The sequence below is a fragment of the Malaclemys terrapin genome, chromosome 2 (genome assembly GCF_027887155.1).
Source record: "Malaclemys terrapin pileata isolate rMalTer1 chromosome 2, rMalTer1.hap1, whole genome shotgun sequence".
In the NCBI taxonomy this organism is placed as follows: Eukaryota; Metazoa; Chordata; order Testudines; family Emydidae; genus Malaclemys; species Malaclemys terrapin.
The window spans coordinates 130,064,819-130,089,927 of NC_071506.1; the positions used below are offsets into that span (position 1 = coordinate 130,064,819).

General features: G+C 40.6%; 1 protein-coding gene across 5 annotated transcripts in view; it reads right to left on the reverse strand.

Annotated features, from left to right (window-relative positions):
* Positions 1-25,109, reverse strand: part of UNC5D (unc-5 netrin receptor D) — a 313,430-nt gene that overhangs the window by 159,867 nt on the left and 128,454 nt on the right. Inside the window, exon 1 of one of the 5 annotated variants that reach the window (XM_054019318.1) lies at positions 11,498-11,567. The exons of the other annotated variants lie outside the window; for them this stretch is intronic. The gene's annotated coding sequence lies outside the window, so the exon portion shown is untranslated. Of the gene's footprint in view, positions 1-11,497; positions 11,568-25,109 lie in introns of those variants that run through there. 5 annotated transcript variants of the gene reach the window in all.

A 25,109-nucleotide genomic window follows, 5' to 3' on the forward strand; every position in this document is an offset into this window, starting at 1 on the left:
GCGCAGCTGCAGAGCCCGGCCTGACCTGGTGCTCTGTGCTGCGCGGTGGCGTGGCTGGCTCAAGCAGAGCGACGCGGCTGAAGCTCTGCCAGCCACCAGTGCTCCAGGCAGCACGGTAAGGGGGTGGGGAGTGGTGGGAGGGGTTGGATAGAGGGCAGGGGAGCTTAAGGTGGTGGTCAGGGGGAGGGGGTGTGGATAGGGGTTGGGGCAGTCAGAGGGCGGGGAATGGGTTGAATACGCGTAGGGTCCTGGGGGACAGTCAGGAAGGGGGGATTGGATGGGGCAGTGGGGGGCAGTTAAGGCAGGGGTTCTGGGGGTGATCAGGGGACGGGGAGAAGGGGTGATTGGATGGGGCAGGGGTCCCAGGGGGACCGTCAGGAATGAGAGATGGGGTTGGATGGGTGGCAGTCAGGGGCAGGGATCCCAGGGGGACCGTCAGGGGACAGGGAGCGAGGGGGTGGATGAGGCAGGTGTTCCAGGGGGGCCGTCAGGAAACGGGGGGGGGTGTTGGATGGGGCAGGAGTCTGGGGGGGGCGCTGTCAGGGGATGAGAATCAGAGGGGGGCGGATAGGGGGCAGGGCCGGGCCATGCCTGGCTGTTTGGGGAGGCACAGGCTCCCCTAACCAGCTCTCCATACAATTTCCAAAACCTGATGTGGCCCTCAGGCCAAAAAGTTTGCCCGCCCCTGATCTATACAGTAAATTAATGTGTCCAAAGAAAACAATGGGTATAAGTTTAAATCACTGAACACACTGTTTTATGACACTAGCAACTACCTTCTGCCAATTTATAAAAATGAAGAGTTCTCCACAGTCAAATGTTCATTCCTTACAGCCTCAGTCATCTGCAAAGGGCCATTGGGATTGTCCAATACATCCCTCTATTCCCTATGGAAGTTCAAGTATGTTAGAATATCATACGCACTGCTTCTTCAAGTGACCTGCCATTACATGCACCTAGGCATGCATGGGTTTACAACCTCTTCTTTTCCTGTAAAAACTGGTACTGGGTCAGAATCTGTCGCCTTCTAGACTGTTGTCAATCTGGATGAAGTTCATTCAATGCATTGTTTACAGTAGCTGATCTCTAGAGTCATAGCAGTGTCAATGAAATCAGAAAATAGCCCACTGTTTCTGGTAGCCTACGGAAATACGGCACGAAATACCACTTGTTCAAGTTGATGGGCCATTTCCTAGAGACCTCAGAAAGATCTGGTCTTTTGATTTCAAATTGAATCTCTCAGCCCGCTACTCATTTTGAGGCTGTGCTTAGCAGATGCCATGCCACAGAGTCATACATGCTTCAGTGGAAGGTGAAATTATGGAAGCAGCGTGATTAAGGCAAACAGGATTTGGCCTAAAATGTTACTTCACATTGAAGTCCTAAAGAGTTCAGCTACTGTAATCAATAGCAAAACAAGACTAGACAGAGTATTATGAGACATTTCAACTCTCCTTAAAAACAATTTAAAAGGACTTAGTTGAAACAGGAAAAATGTATTGAACCTGCCAAATCTATCACACAATTCTCACCTCCCTTTCTGATAGTCTGAATTGAGTGCAGTTCATTGTTTTCAGAAGTATAGTTGCTGCAGATACACTGTAAGGTCCCTGCTGCTAGATAGGCATGATCTGAATAAATTTAGAGTAAAGTAAATACAGTGGATGTGTGACTTTGTATGTATACACACACGGACATGTATCTTTTTATCTAGCTATATCTATATATAATAGTAGCCCTCAGAGACCCCAATCAAAATCAGTGACCCATTGTATTAGCAATGAACGGGCATATAGGAAGACACAACCTTATACTCTTGTAAGACACAGATTCTGCTACTCTCAGCCACCTTGCAGGATAAGGACCTAAGAAATAAATCAGTTTACAAGATTATTCCTTATGCCATGTGAAATATAAACACACACACACACACACACACACCTCAAGATAAATAAAACAATGTTCTGGCTGTGGTCACCAGAGCAGCTTTTGGTCAAATCAAAGCCTCTTCTAAATGTTATTCATTTATTTAATTTCCGCCTCTTTTTCCCCCCTGCAACATCTTTTTTGTGCATCGACTTGTTTTCAAATTCATCTGAAGCCTGGTGGAACTTCTGAAGGGTTTTGCTTTCAAATTATTATTGCTTTTCATTTATAACTGTCAGTTTTCAAGATTAAGGCCATTCATAGTTATAGAAAAATGGTTGTTTTAATGCAACTGTGAATGACAGAAGACCAAACAATCAAACACGATTCTTGTATTTTTCATTCTTGGAAAATTACCTTTCAGGAAGCGCTTTGTGTTTTATGTTCTGCACACTAATACAATGGGGACTTTAAATCTTTTTATGACAATAATAGAAACAAAAAAAAGTTAGGAACAAACACTAAATTCTTTATAGAACAAATATGCTGCTGTTAGTTGTCAGGTCATGTTTTAAAACCTTGATAGCAGCATCAGCAGAGGTAAATCTGTTAAAATTTAAAATCTTAGGAAGACATAATTCAGAGGTTACACTGAAAGCTTGGAATGAGCCATTTTAAACAGGAAGCAAAGTCTGACCGTTGTAAATGTTTTTGCAAATTAAGGAAGTGGTGTTGTTTTAAAATGAAATGTTAGGGAATTTTTGGGGGGTAGGGGAAGATAGGACACAGAACCCCCAACCAAGAGAAAATTCTCAGAATTAAACAAATATGCATGTTAACCTCATTATAGTCAATGCTAGATACCTATCAGAAAACTATATCCTGCATTTGTCAGGTTTACGGACTATGATATGGTATTTTTTTCCATTTAATATAATCCTACATAACCAAGTACTGTGTTATTGCAGTGAATATGCTTAGTAAACAGCATATGAGATACCAATGAAATGCCTTTTGTTCGCTATAATAAACAAACAAAGTCATAGAAACATTTTTTTCAGCGCGCTGCATGTGTTTCCCAAAGAGAAAAACAGACAGGTAGATACTGTTGATGCCATAAGCAGCAAACAAAGCTTTCTCTGCATTCAGAGTGAGGTATCTAAGCAACATAAAGAGTTATGTGGGTCCACCACAAAGTGTAATCATTGTAAATCTTCTAGATTTTCTCCCCACTCTGCCCTCAGATTATATAAAATGTATCCTCCCGTCTTTCTTTCCTGTGAAAAAGCTGTGAGGAAGGGACAAGTCCTGCATCTTGTCCTGAAAGCAAATGGAGTATCTGGCTATTCTAATCTCTACACAGAGGGAATTCCAAAGCCATGGAGAAAGTTCTGCACTATAAATATTGCCCTTGTTGTTGACAAATCCAGAGTAGTCAACTATAGAATGTCAATCACAGATAGCGGAATAATCTGGGTTTAGTCAATGAATAGCTTTAAAGTTAAGGACCAGAACATTACTTTCAGACTCAATGTTGAATGTATTGAGCACAGTGTTCTATCTCGAGCAATTCTGAATATTTTTATATGTATCTATAGCTATGTTAAAAGCAACAAAGAGTCCTGTGGCACCTTATAGACTAACAGATGTATTGGAGCATAAACTTTCGTGGGTGAATACCCACTTCGGCAGACGCATGCTTATGCTCCAATACATCTGTTAGTCTATAAGGTGCCACAGGACTCTTTGTTGCTTTTTACAGATCCAGACTAACACGGCTACCCCTCTGATATATCTATGTTGTACATGTTCTATCCCTAGGTGTTCTCCTTTATATTACCCTCTTTATTATCCTCTTCTGCTCCCCATTACCTTCCAAGACTTTCATGTTCTTTCGTTTTATCTATGCTCTTCTCACTTCAGTTCTCTGTTCCTAAACCAATCTTTTCCCTCCTCTTTGCTTCCAAGGCACTATGTTTTTCTGTCTCTCTCTCATGATCCTTTCAGATGCCAGAAAACCCCATTGCGTAGCCACTTCATTTGTCCAATATACTTTTCCAATAAACTGGTCTATCTTCTCTCCATTATCACATCCCTTATTATGGCCTATCACATGTATTGATATTTAGTTCCAGACTCTAGGTTTTCTTCTCTTAACTGTTATTCAAACCCCTCTAGGCAACACCTGGCTGTACTGTTAGTTTCTTTTGATACTATTTGTTCCTTACAGTCCCTTTTCCAACCACCTACGCTCCATCACTTACTGCAAAACTAAAGGCACCAGCTGCCTTCTGACTTTCAATTCATTTCTATGGCAGGATGATGGAAGATAGCAGCACAGAAAGGGTGTAGGAAAAAAAACAGGATTGGAAAGATTCATATGTTATAGGATATGTAAATTACTCATGCAAGGAATGGTATTAGTAATGAAACCAGAATCATTATTCAGTCAGAAAAGCAACTTGAGTGGGATTTGTCTACATGCTCTTAATCAGGTGACCCTGCCCTCTATGCAATGATGTGGTTTTCTTGGAAGTCACTCAAGACATTGATGGGAGTATGAGGTTTTGATGCCCATATAAAATCCTTTAATACCTTTGTTATTTCCTCTAATACATGGATTTACTAAAGCCTACAGGGACATGGTATTTAGTAAAGATTGACAACACAGAAAAGAGCAAGAGTGGTCCGCAATAGAACATGCATGCTGATGTGTTTCATGGCATATTTTTTAAACCCTGTATGCTGGAGGAGAACACACTTTCTATTTACCTTGTTAAATGACACACAACTGCTTCATTGGAATGGACAATCGGTCTATCTAAATGGCTCACCAGGCGCTGTACCTATCTATGGTGAATCATAGAACTGGAAGGGACCTCGAGAGGTCATCTAGTCCAGTCCCCTGCACTCAAGGCTGGACCAAGTATTATCTAGACCATCCCTGACAGGTGTTTGTCCAACCTGCTCTTTAAAATCCCCAATGATGGAGATTCCACCACCTCCCTAGGCAATTTATTCCAGTGCTTAACCACTCTGACAGTTGGGAAGTTTTTCCTCATGTCCAACCTAACTGCCCTGGCTGCAATTTAAGCCCATTGCTTCTTGTCCTATCCTCAGAGGTTGAGGAGAACAATTTTTCTCTCTCCTCCATGTAACAACAGGTTACAAAAATGTGAAATGGCACTAGTTGGGTCAAGCCTCCAACTCTGCAGCTGTTTCCTCAATGCTTGCTGCTTTTCCGGTTCCATAAGGTTTGTGATGCAGATTTAATCTTACAAATAAACACTTTTTAATGCTTTGTACATTGTTAAAAGCAATTCATGGAGTAAGTGTCTCCCAGCTCAGTCTCCCACTCTAAGAACTGAGCTCTTGCTTCCCTGGCACATTTCTGCACCCACCAGCATCTGTGGCAATGTCGAAATTTCTACTATATATATTATGACCATGCTGGCATTGTATCTGTTGCATACAGAACATGGCTTCTTCAGATAAAACTTCATGTATGTGCTGTCTAAGATAGAATTGCACTCAAACTCAAAACTGATGCACAAGCTGCCAGTCCTCCTTCCTCACCTTCCTCCCCAGCTCCATAAACCCAAGAGCAGATTCCTAGAATGTGATAAGAACAAAGAACTGAACAGTGCATAAATTCTACAATTAACCTTGCTGCGTATCTCAGAATGGTATAGATCCGATTCACTGATGCCCTGCTCCATGGTGTAGTCATGTACACCAGTGTATAACATGAATAAAAACCCTACCATCATTCGACAGCATTTCACACCCACTTTGCACTGATGTAAATGACGACATAAGGTGGCAACAGTGAGTTGCGCCCTATGATGATACATGGAATAAACAAAAAAACGAAGATTTTAAACTAAATTTATCATGATAAAAACTTAACCTGTTTTTTTTCCCTTCTTGTTAGCAAATGTCATGGAGTCTCTGGCACCATTTGTCGACAGTGAAATTTTGTGCAGGCATGCTCATTGATTTTAAATGCAGTTGAGTTTGCCTGTAACAACACTGATGTGAATTTAAGATACTGGCTGTTGGTAACATGGCACATCATAAGATTCTGGGAGAACATTACATGGAAACTCAAAATGGGTATGAAAAGCACAGAGAAAAGTGCATAACTGACTGAAGTCAGGGTTCCCACCTGTCAAGGTGTCCCCGCTATCGTCCCTTTTTTTGACATAGCTGTCTTCAGAAATCTGTAAGGTGCTCAGTACACACTGCCAGATATTCTGTTTTTTAGACTCAGGATCATCCTGTAGGTCTTGGTTTTTTGTCCCTCAGAGGTAGCCACTCGAACTGAGGTGTTTCACAAAAGGTTGTGAGATGGCTAAACCATTTTGATGGGGAAGGAATGTGTAATTGGTTCTGAAGTATTTACATTAATTTACTCAATTTTTCTTCCCCCAACATGTTAGTATATTTCTAATTTCAGTGGGGGTTGGAATTATAATTAGGTGGCCAAGACAATACCTCTACAAGTGTAATATGGTAATACAATGTCAAAATGGAAAACCAGAAAGATGTCACTGCTGTTGAACAGAGATAACTTTCTAATATCAAGACAAAAGAAAATAAATATCCGTGCATGGCTGTGGAGACAATGGGATAATGTCAAGGCATTAAAAAGAAAAATATATCAGTGCTAACATAAGTCTGCGGATATGATCATATAATGTATAGATAGCGGCACAACGTCAGTGGAGTCAACATAAATGACATTACAACATCTAAATGCACGAATGTGGTTAGAATCTACTCTCCTTTAATTTCTCTTCTAATTTGTAAGGATAAAAGGGGTTAACAATCTGTCATGCATTTGAGGGTTAACATCTTTCTCCTTTCCTCCAACAGAACACTCAGCTTGGATTCACAGCACCTACAAACACATCTTAGAACAGGGGAGAGGAACCACAAGACTGGCACTCAGAGCCTAGAATTTGAATTCAGCTCTCCTATAACAGTCTTCCTATAAGACCTGGGGCAAGATACTTCATCTCTCTGGGCCTTGGTTCCTCCTCTGTAAAATAGGGGTAATAGTCCTCCGTTCCCTATCTTTTGTCTGCCTTGCCTATTTAGACTGTAAGGTATTTGGGGCAGAGACCATCTCTTACTATGTTTATATCAAAGCAATTAGTACAATGGGGCCCTGATTGGCTTCTCTAGGCACTATCATACTACTAATAGTGATAAAGTAATTCATTAAAATACAGGGCTGCAGTGCACTGCATGTTATTATTATTAATTTAAGGAATGAAACACTTTTAAATGTCACTTGCAATCAGGGTACTGTTGTACTATACTTAGTGCTGGTGAAATAAGTTCTCCGCAGCATCAACAGTAACACATATAATAGTAATACTGCCTTATACACAGGATGTTTACATATTTAAAGAATACTAAGCACATCAGCTTAGAGATTCGCCCATGAGCCAACTTGCTAGGTTTTTTTTTTTATCTCTGTTGTCTATACACTTGAGGAGCAACTTTCTGAAATAACAGTGGTATCTATAGTGGTACTGTGCTTATGTAATGCCATGCCCACAGGTCAGTTGTCAGCAGTGGTGACTGAACTGAAGACCTCTGGATCTAAAAGCCAAGGATGTGCTTATCAATGTATATGTTGACCAGTTACCATTAAAAGGGAATAAGCTGTCACACTCAACGGGTGTGGGTTATACTTAAGATGGGAAGGGAAATCTTTGGATTAACTGGCAATTGTTGATTTCAAAGTACTGCAGTTTCCTCTCTCCAGAAAAAGAACTAAGGATACAAGAAAATTATACACCTACAATTCTGTAATGTTTCAATGCACCTACAGAGACTTCTTTTCACTGCAATGTGACAATTGTCCAGCAGTGATTCACTAAAAAATAACGTTTAATGAGCCAAATACAAAAGATAATTATGCCAGTTATACTTGGAATACACATGAAATAACAATATTTCTGGACTGTTTATGTGAATTATACTGACTCCAGGGCAGAGAATTGTTAAATGGAGAAACATGCTTTTGAATAAGTTAACTTTTTGCAGTAGCTTGTCTCCTTTCCAACCAGGAAAAAAGAAAAGAAAAATCCACTGTGCTTCTCTCTGTTTTTATATATTCCAGCTCTGGCATTAGATGTTCTGAAGCACAAATAAAATATTATTCATATTAAATACTCCACATCAAACAACTTCAAACCCCAGAATCATCTTTAGTGATCACTTTCACTTACTGGAAAAGCCTGACTAAGATGGTGGTGAAGATTTTAGGCTGGTGTAATTATATTGCACCCAAATTGTTTCCATGCTATTTACAAGGTTCATTCCCCTCATACTGCAAAAGCAGCTCCCCAAAATCATTCAAAGCATCAGGTCTTTTACTAGGAATATGTCTTATCAAAAGGAATCCACTGAAATGAATGTTCAGGTGCCATATAATTCAGCTGGCCTAGTTGCAAGTAACTACGCTTATGAAAGAAAATTATCTTATTGAGACTCTCTGTACCCCCAGTGATAAGAAATCTTGGGAGCAGTCACAATGTGTTTTCAATTAAAGGACATTCTATAAATGCAGCTAAACCTAGAAGCTTCCTGCTTCCATAGCTCCTCTGGCTGCAGTTAGGAAATATGTCAATTCAACTAGATTCAGGGTCTAGCTAGCACGTGGAAGACCTCTAGTGGAAATCCGAGTGCTGCAGTAGTTAATTTAAGAGGGCAAGTATTCCTCTGAAGAAAGAAACTGTTGGGCAATATAAGGTTGCTGGGGGAGGTAGGGAGGGGGGGAAAGAAGAAACACACTTTACCATTCTGCCCAAGCAAAAATCATGTGTGCACGTCATGTCTTTGCAGCCAAGGTGTCTCAAATTGTTAGTGCATATTGAAAGTCATAAGTGCTGCATATACATCTCTGCAAGTCAACCTCTGATATCAGGATATTAGTTTCATCAGACCCTCTTGCTTCCTATGGATATAAAGTATAAACTCTCAGTGGCTGTACCATAATCCTGCTCATCAAATATTTGGGCGACAGGTGGAAAATTGTTCTGCCAGCTGAGGAAGACAAAATCCATTCCTCCTGGCAATTTTCTGCAATGAAAACTCCAAAAAATGAATGTGCAATAAGTTGTGGAAATAAATCTAAAATATTATCACACAAAACCGGTGTGCTCAAAATCTCTAGCTGCAAACTAAATCCTGTTTATCTGACTTTTAAAACCTTGATTTCTATTTATATGTGCACTGCACCAGTCTGTAGATATTAAAACTAGCTACTTCTCTTTGAAACTATTAGTTACGCACCTGTTAAAAAAACCAGAATTGTCTTTCATCACAGCTCCGAGAGCATATTACTTGCATCAAATAAGACTGACAACAAATCTGGGTAATTCAGTATTATCAAATTAATATTAGAGATGGGTAAGCCGTCACTATAAAAAGGAATTGTGTGACTCAGATCAAGCCACAAAGTCAGGAACAAAATGCCATAGTCCTGATTTCCAGTGCCTCTTTTAACCACTAAACCGCACTACGTGGTGTACAAAATCCCCTCGTTATTTAGAAGGGCTTGGCTTTCATGAAGTACCCAGCTTATTGGCATGGAAGGAGTTGCAGAGATTTGGGATACGAGTAATGTGAATGAAAGTATTTGAATAGGATTCAAAATCAAGACAAGTGTGAAATATATGTATGTATCTCTGTGTGCATGCAGGCACATTTTATAAAATGGATATTTCTCTGGCCACTTTACCAAATTCTCTTGTGTCCTGTAAACTACGATTTTAAGGGGCTCAGTGCTAACTAGTTCAACAGAGATTCTAGAACTGAGGGAGTGAGAGCGATATAGGTGCACTACGAGAGAATCAGAATAGTCCCAGTGTGTTCAAGAGGGCATGCAGAAAGCTCACGAGCTGGTGAGCAGAACCATTCAGAGAACAACAATTCCATTTCATGGCAACTTCAAGGTTTGTTTTCATTCTGCACTGGAACAAAAAGAAAACCTCTGACACATTTTCACAAACATGGAATATAGGAAAGAAACAGATTAAGTGATTCGGGGAGCTGACCTCTGGGATGTGGGTGACCCAAGTTCAAGTCCCTGCTCTGGCTGACCCAGAACAGTGTTTTTCTATCCCAAAACACTCCCAATTTGCATCCCAGATCTCTCTCAAACCCTTCCTGGCAATATGTCCTCAAAACAGAAAATTTCAACCAAAATAATTCCAATCAGCTCTACTGGTGAGCGGCTCACCTCCCCAGATATAAAAGTTGTTGTTGGGGCTCTCTTCTATTTATTACCCTGCCTTATTCGATGCCGCCTCACTACCTGCATCATCTGAACTTAAAAAGGAAGCAAGGGGGAGTTGTATTTCTTTGCCCCACCATCCCCAAGGCCTAGAGCTCCAATGGGCACCTGTGTTATTTTGGACACTCATACCACACAGGTTCACTGACAGGACTTTACGCTGTAGTTTATCCTCACCGTGAAAGGGGTAAGATCAACCCTTTGTCCATCTACTAACAGCACCAAACTCCTTTGACGAGACGGACATCAGATATGATATTGTGTAAGCAGTGTGGAAGGATACATAAGAGGAAGGAATCACAACTGATAGTGAGGAAGATAGATACCTGTTAGCATCCTGAGTGCTACTTGGGCCCAGTACTGCAAAAGATGATTTCAATAATCTAACCAAGTTGGAAACATGAACGATGAATAGCAGAGCAACAGTTGTTCACCTGCAATGCAATCAGGTACAGCTTGGGTGGTTTAAAGCTTTCCATGAGTGCAGATGAAAAGGAAGGGAACATAATTGATTTGCCACAGTATTTTTTCCCCCTCCAAATTCATTAAATGGCACCTGGCCAGACTAAAAAAAACAACAACCCCCTCTCTCTTCAAACTTCCAAGAGAAGAAACATAATTGACATTCTTTTGTTTAGTCTAATTATTTTTTTATGAATAACTATTGTCTTTTTGGAGAAGCACGTGGTCCGGTAAGTAACAAAACAACTGCATTGCAATCATTCTTTTCCCCTGTAGCTTGTAGAAAAGGGTGCTAAAAAAAAGATAAGAACAGACTAGAAGAGAGCAGGATTAACAAGAACAGACCAATTTTTTCTGTAAGTGTTTGAAACCACCAATACAAATGCAACATAATAGTGTAAAAAAAAAAATCTATTTGTAGTGCTGAAGATTTAGTATTGCAGTAGTGCCTAGCATTCCATTATGCCAGATGCTGTAGGGACAAATAGTAAGAGACAGTCCCTGCCCCAAATAGATTACACTCACAGAGTAGAATCAAAGAAAGTAACCTTGAAGCATGTTTGAGTTATTTAAACTATGTGTGTATGCAATTTACAGCTGTATTAAGCCAATTAGAAGATGTAATCTCATTTCCTTAAATGTGACAGTGCACTCAAACACACCCCAATGACATTTATGTGTCCACCCTTCATTCCCTCCCCCATCTGAAATGTATTTAAACCATTTAGATTTGTGACCAAGGTGACAGTATTGGGCTCCATGCACCTCTGACAAAGTACAATCAAATCAGAGTGTTACTTACAGTCACACCCATCCCTCTACCTTCCTTTTGATTAAAAAAAACCCCAACCTCACCTGAATCAAAGCCAAAGAGTATTCCACCTCTTTATCTTGCCCTGCTCTTCACCACACAGTCCAAGTAAAGAGGTGAGCCAGGCAGGGAGTCTTGAAGGTCAATGGAGTAAGGCTCTTTTTGGATCTAGGAACGGGGATTAAATTCCATAGCTGAAGGTACTTCACAGACAAGCACATTGCTGGCAGCTACTTCTCTTTACAGAGAGGAAGTTCCAGTTCAAGTGACTGTGACTGCAACTGCAGCACTATGGAACGAGGAGAGAGGCAATCTTGCCAATGAGCCGGTCCCAAGTAACGTCGGGACTTTTAAGTCAAAACATATACCAGCTTCTCACTTTCAGTCACCAGACCAAACATTACCTAGGTGGATGAAGAGCAAAAGCAGTGACTCTTCACCATCACGTGGTCTTTGTACACTACCAGGCTGGCCTAGAACTAACAGCACCACTTCACACAGCCCAAACAGAGGCCCAAGTTCCAGTGGAACTAGTTAGGAGCCTCATCAAAAAGACCAAGGGCTGAGTGGAAACTTCGCTTTTTACCCCTAAAGAGGGCTCCCCCTCTTCAGGGAAGAGAGGCACATCAGCTGGGAAAACATCCTGGGGGCACATTTGCACCATTCTTCCTTTGTACAGAAGGGTTATCAATCCAGCACCTTTCACCAGCACTATTCTCCTTCTCAAATTTAATACATAATTGATGTTTTTGGTATCTTCCCTTCAGCAGTTTCCACGTGAAACTTACACATTGGGGAAATTAGGAAGAGCAACTTTGCATAAACCACATTTATAATTGGTTGCAGCAGGGTAAGGCATTTATCTCCACCAATGAGAATTAATATGTTCATAAAACACGAGTGGCCTTTCTCTTGCCAGCAGAGATGAATGTGTTATCCTGTTGTAATCCCGTATGCATTCTGAATCTATCTATATCTTAGTTATACATATTTATAAAAAATGATATATTGCATTTATTAAATATTAAGTGGATTACAAACTTGAAGAATCTTTCATGCATTTATTTAATGTCTAGTTTTTTTTTCTTTAAGTAGTATGCAAGGAATACAAATCTTTAAAAAGAAAAAAAAAGCAAGGTTTTTTTTTTAATTGGCATTCTAAATAGGCAAATCTGTATCAAAAAGGCTTCCAGCATGCAACGTGCAAAGAATATCAAACCAGAAAATAAAAAGATTTTGACTCTCAAGGCATAACAGGGAATATGTGGTATTGCCAAAGGTGTTCATGTGTTGAGAGAATCTTATGGGTGGAGATTGTGGTCCCATGCTTAGAGCAGGAGTAGGCCATCAGGAGACCTACACTCCCACCAACTTGCTGTATGACATTGGAACAGCCTCTCTGGTGCTTAAATAATACCCCCACCTAAGTCTTACAAAGCACTTTTCATAAATAAAGGTTAACCCAGCCTCACAACACCTTGTGAAGTCGGTAATGCTTGTAAGTTCTTTGAGATCCCCAAAGGACATAGTAGCTATTTTGTTATAGGCTTCCAGTGGTGCAATAAGACTTTTTTAATTACATGATGGGGATGTGTGTGGAAAAGTATATCATAATGCATATGCACAAGGGGGCTGAATTAAGGATTCAAAGACAACCTGGATTCTGGCATTTACTAACTTTTGAATGCTTGACTTAAACTCACTACTGTTCTTTTAACACTGTGCACGTGTGTGTGTGTGTGTGTGTGTGTGTGCGCACATGTATGTGTAATTTCCAAGGTGTTTAAAAAACAAACTGGAAAAAAGCCCCAGTAATTTCACCATGTGGCACCATCCTGACACCCATGTGGGCCCATCAGTAGAGTTGGAATCCTTAGATTCTCCCCACACACCTCTTATCATTTGACCTAATGAAGTAAATGATAGTAACATTAGGTTGACATCCTGAATGTGAGTCTAGCACTAGAGGAGGATGGGACACTTTGCCAGTGGGTTTCACAGATATTTGCTGACAGCAGAGGAATGGTGTGACTCAGGAATCTTGGGCTCTAGTCCAGGCTCTGGAGGGAAGTGTGCAAAGACTCTTCTGCTCGTGTCCCCTAAGCTTGAGCTCTTCTACTTCACACCCTCCAACCTGTCCAGGTCCCAGTCCCATCGCTTCCTTACCTCTAGCTCTTTATCCCAATCCCATTCTCTTTGCCTACCCAGCCCCAGTCTCCACTCCTCAGGTTTCCCATACCAGTCCCAGTCTCCTTGTCCAGCCAATTCTAGTCTCCCGCTCTGGGCTTGCTATCTGAGTTCCAATCTCTCCCTGACTTCCAGTCGCTCCTCTTCTCCATACTCAGTGCCAATCTCTTTGCTGTTGCTGAATTTGGTGGATGAATCATTTTAGGAAACCTAGCCTGAACCCCCACAGGATCTTATGACTCTCTTCATCAGTAAAAATACTGTCTTCAGGGCAAATCCTGCTTCCTCTCCGCAGCTCTATCACAACAGGTAATAGAATAAGTCCATATGGCACAGAATTTCAAGGCTGCAGACTGCCACCAACTCCATACTATACTTATCTATTGGCCATTTGCTCCCACAGATACTGTGGTGACTACTGCACTCCTGAGTATGGATTGATAGCTATGGAGAGGCTCCACTAGTGTTGCGGAGCCTGGGGAAAAAAGATAAACAGATTTTAAGGCCAGAAAGGACCATTGCAATCATCTAATCTGACCTCCTTTATTGCACAGGTGACAGAACTTCCCCAAAATAATTTCTAGAGCATAGAGAATTCTATTGCTCTCAGAGGAAAGAAAAACAAACATTCTTGCCTGACTGTGCTATTAGCAACTGGCAGACTGGTATTTCTTCTTTAAAATGCTAATTTATGTCTACATTTATGTTTAATTTGGCATTTTTCATCAACCTTGAAATGTGTATATATGTATATATTTGTATGAGACAATGTTGCAAACACACTCTATTAGGGACGAGCTCTGCAATATGATGTTTACTTGTTGCCAATTTGATATTTTCCTCTTTCACAAAATCCAGTTAGACTATCAGATGGGTTCCACCCTCCACCCTCCGTTTTCTGACATATGCCTTCCGGGAGGTGGGGGGGAAATAGAAATTGAGATGTTTGACTCAGTGAGATTCACCAGTATATTTCAGTACATGGTGCAGGATTCCATCTAATGAGGACTAACTGAGAAATGTGCAGTACTATTTCATATTTTAATGCACTGCTTGGGAATTAAAAAGCCTGATCTAAAGCCCTCTGAAGTCAACAGACTTTGGATCAAGCCTTGAGGGAGGCATACTGGGCAGCTTCTGGTATACTTCAAACCCACAGCCGGAACACAGGTCAGAAATAGGCTGGCCCAACAGTGCACAGAATGGGTATTCGGCAAGTCTGTTCCAAAAACAGCCATGGAGAGGTTTTCCAAGCTGGGGTATAAAGGTCATGCTCCGCATATGGGAGAACTCAAGTTATATCAGACCAAAGACCCCAGGTGAAAGGATTTCTAGCTGCTGTTATTCTCACACTCCCACATAATACATGCTGTAATGTAGTAATATCTTGCTTCCATTTAGTAAGAATCCAATTCAAATCAGTCATGCACAAAATTACCTGTAATGGTTTAAAGGGAAACTATGGTGTCTGTCAAGGTTCCTTCCCCACTCTGAACTCTAGGGTACAGATGTGGGGACCTGCATGAGAACCTCTAAACTTAACTACCAGCTTAGATTTGGTTTTCCTGCCACCACCCAAATTATTTATGAGTCATTTGGGGAAACTCTGTCTACCTCCCCCCCCCCCCAGAATATTTCCCTCCCAAGTATTATAACCCTTCCCTGGGTAGCCTTGAGAGACTTTTTCACCAATTTCCTGGTGAACACTGATCCAAACCCTTGGATCTTAAAACAAGGAGAAATTAACCACTCCCCCTCCTTTCCCCCACCAATTCCTGGTGAGTCCAGATCCAACCCCCTTGTGTGTCCAGATCCAACAAGGAAAAATCAATCAGGTTCTTAAAAAGAAGGCTTTTAATTAAAGAAAGGTAAAAATCATCTCTGTAAAATCAGGATGGAAAATAACTTTACAGGGTAATCGGATTCAAAGAGCCCAGAGGAATCCCCTCTAGCCTTAGGTTCAAAGTTACAGCAAATAGAGACAAACCCTCTAGCAAAAGGAACATTTACAATTTGAGAAAACAAAGATAAACTAACACGCCTTGCCTGGCTGTTACTTACAAGTTTGAAATATGAAAGACTTGTTCAGAAAGATTTGGAGAGCATGGATTGATGTCCGGTCCCTCTTAGTCCCAAGAGCGAACAACCCCCAAAACAAAGAAAGAAAGAAAGAAAGAAAGAAATAATGGAGATACCCCATCTCCTAGAACTGGAAGGGACCTTGAAAGGTCATCGAGTCCAGCCCCCTGCCTTCACTAGCAGGACCAAGTACTGATTTTGCCCCACATCCCTAAGTGGCCCCCTCAAGGATTGAACTCACAACCCTGGGTTTAGCAGGCTAGTGCTCAAACCACTGAGCTATCCCTCCCCCCCAAAGAGCACAAACAAATGCCTTCCCCCCCCTCAAGATTTGAAAGTATCTTGTCCCCTTATTGGTCCTTTAGGTCAGGTGTCAGCCAGGTTACCTGAGCTTCTTTACCCTTTACAGGTAAAGGATTTTGGTATCTCTGGCCAGGAGGGATTTTATAGTATTGTACACAGGAGAGTTATTACCATTCCCTTTACAGTTATGACAGTGTCAATCCCCAAATTCAGAGTTTTGTAGAAACAAGCAATGAATGCTTTGCTAAATTTTCAAACAGTATGTTTCTAGAAGAACAAAACTGATCTTTCAAGCATCTGTGACCAAACAACGTGTTAACAAGATAGATCCATTAAGCAGACTGATTAAAAATCAATGAGGAATAAAAATTAATGGCTGTTTTGCTCATTTCACTCTTTTTTGGACAACAAACAGAATAAAAACAAGAGAAACTATTTTTTTTAAATGAAAGGGTATTTAAAACCCAGTATTACCTTTACTGACATCACTAATGACATAATACATGAGATTAACTGAATAGGATTTATTTTATGGACAATTAACAATTGACTGTAACATTAAAAGTGATGTTATCAAATTAATGTGTTTTTTAAGTGCAGTCCCCTCATTCTTTAGAGTAGAAATTGACTGAAAACCTGAACTTTACGTTTCTCTGGCTACTGGTGCTGCTTGAGAGAGACTCAAAATCTAGCTACTCTTGCTTCATTGGCAAGAATGTAACTGCCATTACCTGTGCTACAATGTATCAAAGAGAGAAACTTCCATGGGGGAAACTAATCTGCAGTAAACCAAGACTCCAATTTGCACACCAATGATGAGTGTAAACTACATTTCCTCCTAAGTACAATTATTGACTTAACATAGCTGCTTATCATACCTTGGACCAAAATGGTTTTGCTCATGTAACAGGGCAATAATATATATAATAGAGTCATACCCTGTTCATAAATGCGCCTGCGGTACAGTGCTTATTCTTAGCTAAACTAGCATTTTATTTACTGAGCCCATAAGTTTGAATGAACTGCAGAACTGGTTCCCCCCAACTCAATTCACAAATCAATTGTCATGATTAAGGTTGAAGGCTTTGATGTGACCAACTGCTGATTCAACCGCTGGAGGAGATGCTTACTGCTGAGTTATTCACATTCTACTTCAGACTGGACTAGAGAGATAGTTTCTGTTTTGTTTGCAACCAAGAAATAAGCATGCTGTACAATTGCTGATAGTGCTTTTGGGAACGGTGTTAAAAACCCAACATATACACACACACACACACACACACTCACTCTTCAGCTACATAGGGCTGTTAAATTTCAGTATGTTTAATTTATTTTGCAATTTTTAAAAACATTGGGTAAACCTCTACCCTAGGAAAAGTGCACACACAACTACTGCCAATATTAACAGAAGTCTTACACACAGATTCTTCCATCAGATACCAGCAAAGAAAAGGTATGCAGGGCATTTTTACCATCATGCTTATGAACATAAGAAAGGCCATACTGCATCAGACCAAAGGACCATCGACCCCAGTATCCTGTCTTCTGACAGTAGCCAGTGTCAGGTGCCCCAGAGGGAATGAACAGAACATGTAATCATCAAGTGATCCATCCCGTTGCCCATTCCCAGCTTCTGGCAAACAGAAGCTAGGGACACCATCCCTGCCCATCCTGGCTAATAGCCATTGATAGACATATCCTCTATGAACATATCTAGTTAATTTTTTAACCCTGTTATAGTCTTGGCCTTTTACACCATCCTCTGGCAAGGAATTCCACAGGTTGACATTGTGTGGAAAAAAATACTTCCTTTTGTTTGTTTTAAACTTGCTGTCTATTAATTTCATTTGGTGACCCATAGTTCTTGTGTTATGAGAAGTAGTAAATAACACTTCCTTATTTACTTTCTCCATACCAGTCATGATTTATAGACCTCTATCATATCCTCCCTTAGTTGCCTCTTTTCCAACCTGAAAAGTCCCAGTCTTATTAATTTCTCCTCATATGGCAGCCGTTCCATATCCTTAATCATTTTTGTTACCCTTTTCGGAATCTTTTCCAATTCCAGTACATCTTTTCTGAGATGGGGCGACCACACCTGCACGCATTATTCAAGATGTGGGTGTACCATGGATTTATATAGAGGCAATATAATGTTTTCTGTCATATTATCTATCCCATTCTTACTGATTCCCAACATTCTGTTGGCTTTTTTACTGTTGCTGTACACTGAGTGGATGTTTTCAGAGAACTCTCCACAATGACTTCAAGATCTCTTCCTTGAGTGGCAATAGCAAATTTAGACCCCACCATTTTATATGTATAGTTGGGATTATGTTTTCCAATGTGCATTACTTTGCATTTATCAACACTGAATTTCATCTGCTATTTTGTTGCCAGGTCACCCAGTTTTGAGAGATCCTTTTATATCTCTTCATAGTTTGCTACAGACTTAACTATATTGAATAGTTTTGTATTATCTGCAAATTTTGCCATCTCACTGTTTACCCCTTTTTCCAGATCATTTATGAATATGCATAACAAGTGGGGTACCGCAGGGGTCTGTTTTGGGACCGGCTCTGTTCAATATCTTCATCAACAACTTAGATATTGGCATAGAAAGTACACTTATTAAGTTTGCAGATGATACCAAACTGGGAGGGATTGCAACTGCTTTGGAGGACAGGGTCATAATTCAAAATGATCTGGACAAATTGGAGAAATGGTTTGAGTTAAACAGGATGAAGTTTAACAAAGACAAATGCAAAGTGCTCCAATTAGGAAGGAAAAATCAGTTTCACACATACAGAATGGGAAGAGACTGTCTAGGAAAGAGTACGGCAGAAAGGGATCTAGGGGCTATAGTGGACCACAAGCTAAATATGAGTCAACAGTGTGATGCTGTTGCAAGAAAAGCAAACATGATTCTGGGATGTATTAACAGGTGTGTTGTGAGCAAGACACGAGAAGTCATTCTTCCGCTCTACTCTGCTCTGGTTAGGCCTCAGCTGGAGTATTGTGTCCAGTTCTGGGCACCGCATTTTAAAAAAGATGTGGAGAAATTGGAAAGGGTCCAGAGAAGAGCAACAAGAATGATTAAAGGTCTTGAGAACATGACCTATGAAGGAAGGCTGAAAGAATTGGGTTTGTTTAGTTTGGAAAAGAGAAGACTGAGAGGGGACATGATAGCAGTTTTCAGGTATCTAAGAGGGTGTCATAAGGAGGAGGGAGAAAACTTGTTCACCTTAGCCTCTAAGGATAGAGCCAGAAGCAATGGGTTTAAACTGCAGCAAGGGAGGTCTAGGTTGGACATTAGGAAAAAGTTCCTAACTGTCAGGGTGGTTAAACACTGGAATAAATTGCCTAGGGAGGTTGTGGAATCTCCATCTCTGGAGATATTTAAGAGTAGGTTAGATAAATGTCTATCAGGGATGGTCTAGACAGTATTTGGTCCTGCCATGAGGGCAGGGGACTGGACTCGATGACCTCTCGAGGTCCCTTCCAGTCCTAGAATCTATGAATCTATGTTGAATAGGACTGGTCCCAGTACAGACCCCTGGCGAACACCACTATTTACCTCTCTCCATTCTGAAAATGGACCATTTTTTCCTACTCTTTGTTTCCTGTCTTTTAACCAGTTACCAATCCATGAGAGGATTTTCCCTCTTATCCCATGACAGCTTACTTTACTTAAGAGCCTTTGGTGAGGGACCTTGTCAAAGGATTTCTGAAAATCTAAGTACACTATATCCACTGGATCCCCCTTGTCCACATGCTTGTTGACCTCCACAAAGAATTCTAGTAGATTGGAGAGGCATGATTTTCCTTTACAAAAAACATGTTGATTCTTTGCCAAAAATTATGTTAATCTACATGTCTTTACTATAGTTTCAACCAGTTTGCCTGGTACTGAAGTCAGGCTTACTGGTCTGTTATCACCGGGCTCATCTCTGGAGCCCTTTTTAAAAATTAGCATCACATTAGCTATCCTCCAGTCATTTGGTACAGAAGCTGATTTAAAATGACAATTTACAGATGACAGTTAGTTGTACAATTTCACATCTGAGTTCCTTCAGAACTCTGGGGTTAATACCATCTGATCCTTGTGACTTATTACTGTTTAGTTTATCAGTTTGTTCCAAAACCTCCTCTAATGACACCTCAATCTGGGACAGTTCCTCAGATTTGTCACCTAAAAAGAATGGCTCAGGTTTGGGAATCTCCCTCACATTCTCAGCTGTGAACACTGATGCAAAGAATTTATTTAGTTTCTCCACAATGGCCTTATCATCCTTGAGTGCTCCTTTAGCATCTCGCTCGTCCAGTGGCCCCACTGGTGGTTTAGCAGGCTTCCTGCTTCTGATGTACCCCAAATGGAAATATTTTCTCCCACTGCAAAGGTATTTTTTCCCATTCCTAAATTCCAGTAACAAGAATATTACTGACCTGATTTTCTCAAGTACTAAGAGCCCACAAATCTCTACTGATGTCAGTGGGAGCTAGAGGTGCTGAACACTTTGGAAATGTATACGAGTACATTTTGGGCATCCTTCTCTGGCAACAGGCTGACTTTCCCCTAGCTAGGCTAGCCTTAGTTGTGAGATCACCACCGTGGGCACACTCAAAATTCAGGTATCGGGGGTAGCTGTGTTAGTCTGTATCTACAAAAACAACAAGGAGTCTGGTGGTACCTTAAAGACTAACAGATTTATTTGGGCATAAGCTTTCATGGCTAAAAACCTCACTTCTTCAGATGCAACACTCAAAATTGTTCATCTGCTCCCCCTTGATTTCATCTTAACCCCATTTGACAACTTTTCCTGGAATTTCCTAGGTAGTTTTATTTATCCTCTTGTACATACATTGATGTTTCTCAGCTTTCATGCAGCATTGAGCAGTCATCTCTCAATGTCTCCCAATTCTTTAAAAATCAAGCTAACTACCAATAAGAGCAATAGTCCCCTCCCCCTCCCCCCTAAATTCTCTAACATAGGAGCGGCTGATTAAGACAGAAGCAAGGACTGATTTTGTCACAGTCATCACTGATGCAAATTAATTGTTAGTGAAAGGTGCATTGACATAAGCAAAATGCTCATTTATTCTATAAGAGAGGCAAGATGGGTGAAGTAATATCTTGTATTGGATCTCTTCTTTAGGTCTGGGAAAGGTATTCAGAGTATCACAGCTAAACACAAGATAGAATATGTGCTAACTACTTATGCTAAACTAACTGTTCTAAGGGACCATTCAAGGTGAATGCTAAACTATCTGTTTGATCTTGTATTTAGCGCAAGCTAAAATACCTCTCCCAGACCTGAAGAAAGCTCTGTGTAGCGTGACAACTTGTCTCTCTCACCACCAGAAGTTGGTCCAATAAAAGATATTACCTCACTCCCCACCCAGCTCCCCTTTGTCTCTCTAATATCCTGGGATTGACATGGCTGTGACAACATTGCCTATATTTATGCTACAGGCATGTTAGCATTCACTCAAATTTAGGGAGAAAATCTTTCTAAGACCAAGTTTATCTATGGAGATCCAAGTTGAGATTTTCTAAGAGGTCTAGGGGAGATTTAGACACATCTTCCAATAGAAGTGTCTGAATTTGATAAACTACTCAATTCAATCCCTATTTTATCTCTATACTATCTAATCTAGAGAACTGATAAGGACCTAATTCAGTAGAACACAAGTGCCTGTACTTAAGTGCTCTTTTGAATCAAGGCCTAAATGCAGATTTCTTCCATTTGCATTATGTATAAGAGAAAACACATACTAGAATTGTAGAAAAAAATGCAATGAAACTTGAGGTTGTAAAATCTTCCACTGAAACCAACTCAAAACTCAAACCTGGCTAAGTCAAAACTTTCATTCTGAGATTCAATAAGATAATGAAGGTTTTATTGCATGATCTTGGAGTAACATATGGGTTTATATCAAAGTCCCACAAATTTATTGGTTTCATCTGACACGACATGAAACAGCTATCCAACCCCTTCCACCCAACACAGGCTGCAGAGAATAGGTGCTGCATAAGGTGACCAGATGTCCGACTTTCGACCAGAACACCCAGTCGAAAAGGGACCTTGGCCGCTCCAGTCAGCACTGCTGACCGGGCGGTGCTTCATAGCCAATGCAGGCTAGTCCCTACTTGTCCAGGAGCACCATGCTGCACCCTGGAAGCGGCCAGAAGGTCCGGCTCCTAGGCGGGGGGACCATGGGACTCCACACGCTGCCCTTGCCCCAAGCACTGGCTCCGAACTCCCATTGGCCAGGAAACGGCCAATGGGAGCCTCCTGCTCCCCCCAAGGGATGGGGAATGTAGTGAGCGGGTGGCGGGGACTTGGGGAAGGGGCAGAGCAGGAGGGCCTCAGGAAAGGGGCAGGGCTAGGGTGTTTGGTTTTGTGCCAACAAAAAGTTGGCAACCCTAGTGCTGCAGGAAGTGGGAACAGGAAAAGCTAGACCTCACTCCCCAGGTGTATGCAGAACGTTATTAAATACAGTCTTCATTGTGCACAGAAATAGCTCTTATGCCTCCACATGCTAATTGTGATATTACCTAAAATATTGCACCTATTTAAAAAGTTGGCATTTCACATTTATTTTCTTTACATGCCTTATATAGTAACTTGGCTGTGAATCAAACTTGAACATCAATCAGTCACTGTCAAAAGTAAATTATAGTACAGAAAAAAATGTATATGGCATTTCAATCATTAGTATCTGGATATTTGGTAGTACAACTCCAAAAGCACAAAAGACAAGCTTTTTTGAGCAGTATCCAGCTATGCAGAGAGAGAGAGCGAGCGAGCGCATGCACACATGAGCGAGCATGTAAGGGTGGAACAATATTGCATTTCTGTTTAGCTTTTTAAAGGTGTGCATGCAAGAGATAAAACAGAGTTACAATATCTTAATAAACAACCCAAGAGGTTATTGTTGGACCATCAGATCACAATATCTCCATTACTGAATTCAATTTTTTTTCAGTTCATTACATACATAGATCAAGAAACTCAATCCACTTAAGTTATTATCCATATATCATTATGCTATAAATTGAAGTCAGGTCTCTCAATGCAACACACTGACACTAGTCCACAGCAATGTCTCACTTACAGACTATTAGAATACAAAACAACTGACACCTCTCTCTAACTGGAGATTTATTCTCAGGAATATAGAAAATTAAATTAATCCTTTCAGGTAGTTTGACTGAAAAAAGGAGATATAGCCACATGCTTACAAATAATTCACACACATTCTTTCCCAACCTCCCATTATATTGTGATACAAAACAAAAATAGATGCAATTCCTTTGGGCGATTCCTCGCTATAAAGAAACACAGTTGCATGGATTTGAGTACAGGAAGTAGTAGTACATACTATATCATGATTTAATATCCACACTTAAGAGAAAGCTAACATGGCCCCTGTTTGGTGAGCAGGATAGTGGTTTAAGTGAGACATGTTTAATTGTGGAATTTTTCTCTTAATTTGGTATGTACAGATGCTCCCCGGGTAACCCAAGACCCGACTTACGCAAATTCGCATTTACAGAAAAAGTTCCATAAGCCAGAAATAGGATTTTCGAGTTGCGGAAATTTTTGCGTAACGTACAAGTATACGTTTCCGACTTACGCAAAATTTGAGTTACGCAAGGCTTTCCGGAACGGAACGATTGCATAAGTCGGGGGGCTTCTGTAAAGGCCAAGCTTGTGTAAATGGACGTAGCTCCACTAAGTTCAATGGAACAGCACTGATTTACACCAGCTGAGGATCTGGCCCTTGATCTTTCAATGACAAAACCTGGCTTTTTCTCAACAGGTGGGTTGAGTAGGCATGTGGTAGGGATCAAGGAGGGTCTTGGCTTTAGAATACTTGAGTGCTAGTTGATATTTTGGTAGTTTTGGTAAATATGAGTAAATTAAAAATAGCGCCTGAGTTGTGGAGATGAATAAATGTGTAGCTGAAATGGGATGGGCTATAATCAAGGGTTGAAGTAAAGAGGAACTGGGAAGGAGGGAAAGCACAGCTACCATTCCTCTGCTAAAAGCAGACGGAAGTTCCCCATTCCTACCTCTGGCTTAGGTAAACAGTGTTTACCCACTCCTCCTTGGCAAGGGTGGGGAGAGAACTCTCTTCATGTTTCAACCTACCTTATACAGTGGCTCTTAGTTATACTATACATTTCCATTGTACTCCCCCAGCTTTTGGGGGTTTAGATTCCTGAGCACAATTTATTAATTGGAAATGCTGCTCGGTTGCACCTTTTGCTCCATCCTGGAAAATATACAGTTTTACATGTCAGAAATCACATAAAGCCACTATGCATTTGCTGAGAGGCACCTCATCAAGAGATTAAGCAGAAAGAGTCTTCTACAGATAGACTCTGCATTAGTTATTTTCAGGATTTTTTTGTTTTTTTTTCCCCCCCAGGTCACACTGGCACTGACTGGCAACTATTTACCTATCCAATCCTGACAAATGCAACCTCTGGAAGAAATAGATAAAGAGTCTCCCTTAAATTAATCAATTCATTACAGAAAACTTTAATCTTCATATAACAAAAGGCAGGAGGCCAAATTCATTCCTGGCATAAGTCCATTGAAGCCAATATTGTAATGCCAAGAATTAATTGGGTCCAACTAATCTAAGTGACCAACATTATGAGACCCAGTGGTTCCCATTTGAAAGGAGGGAAAAGAGTTTTTAAAGGACAATGGACTCAGTATTGTACATCCACATAGGCTGACAGTCTAGTTCCAGCACAGGCAATAGAGTGATGATATCAGTTCAAAGTGCTAAAGAAATTTTGCATAGATCATTAATGATTAGGCAGAAAATATTTGTTTTAGAATTTTAAAAAGGCATGATAAACATTACACTACGTAATTCTAGAGAGCTGAATAGCTAGTGTGACATTTCACAGCACATTTTTCTGTAAATGGAAATATTTAAACTTCTAAGTTTAACTTTGTCACTAGTCTTCCAACATTTTACAATAAAATGTACCTGGTATCCATAGTAGGACCTATAAAATCTTACATGAAAACTAACTGCCTCATTTGCAAAGGTGCTAAGCAC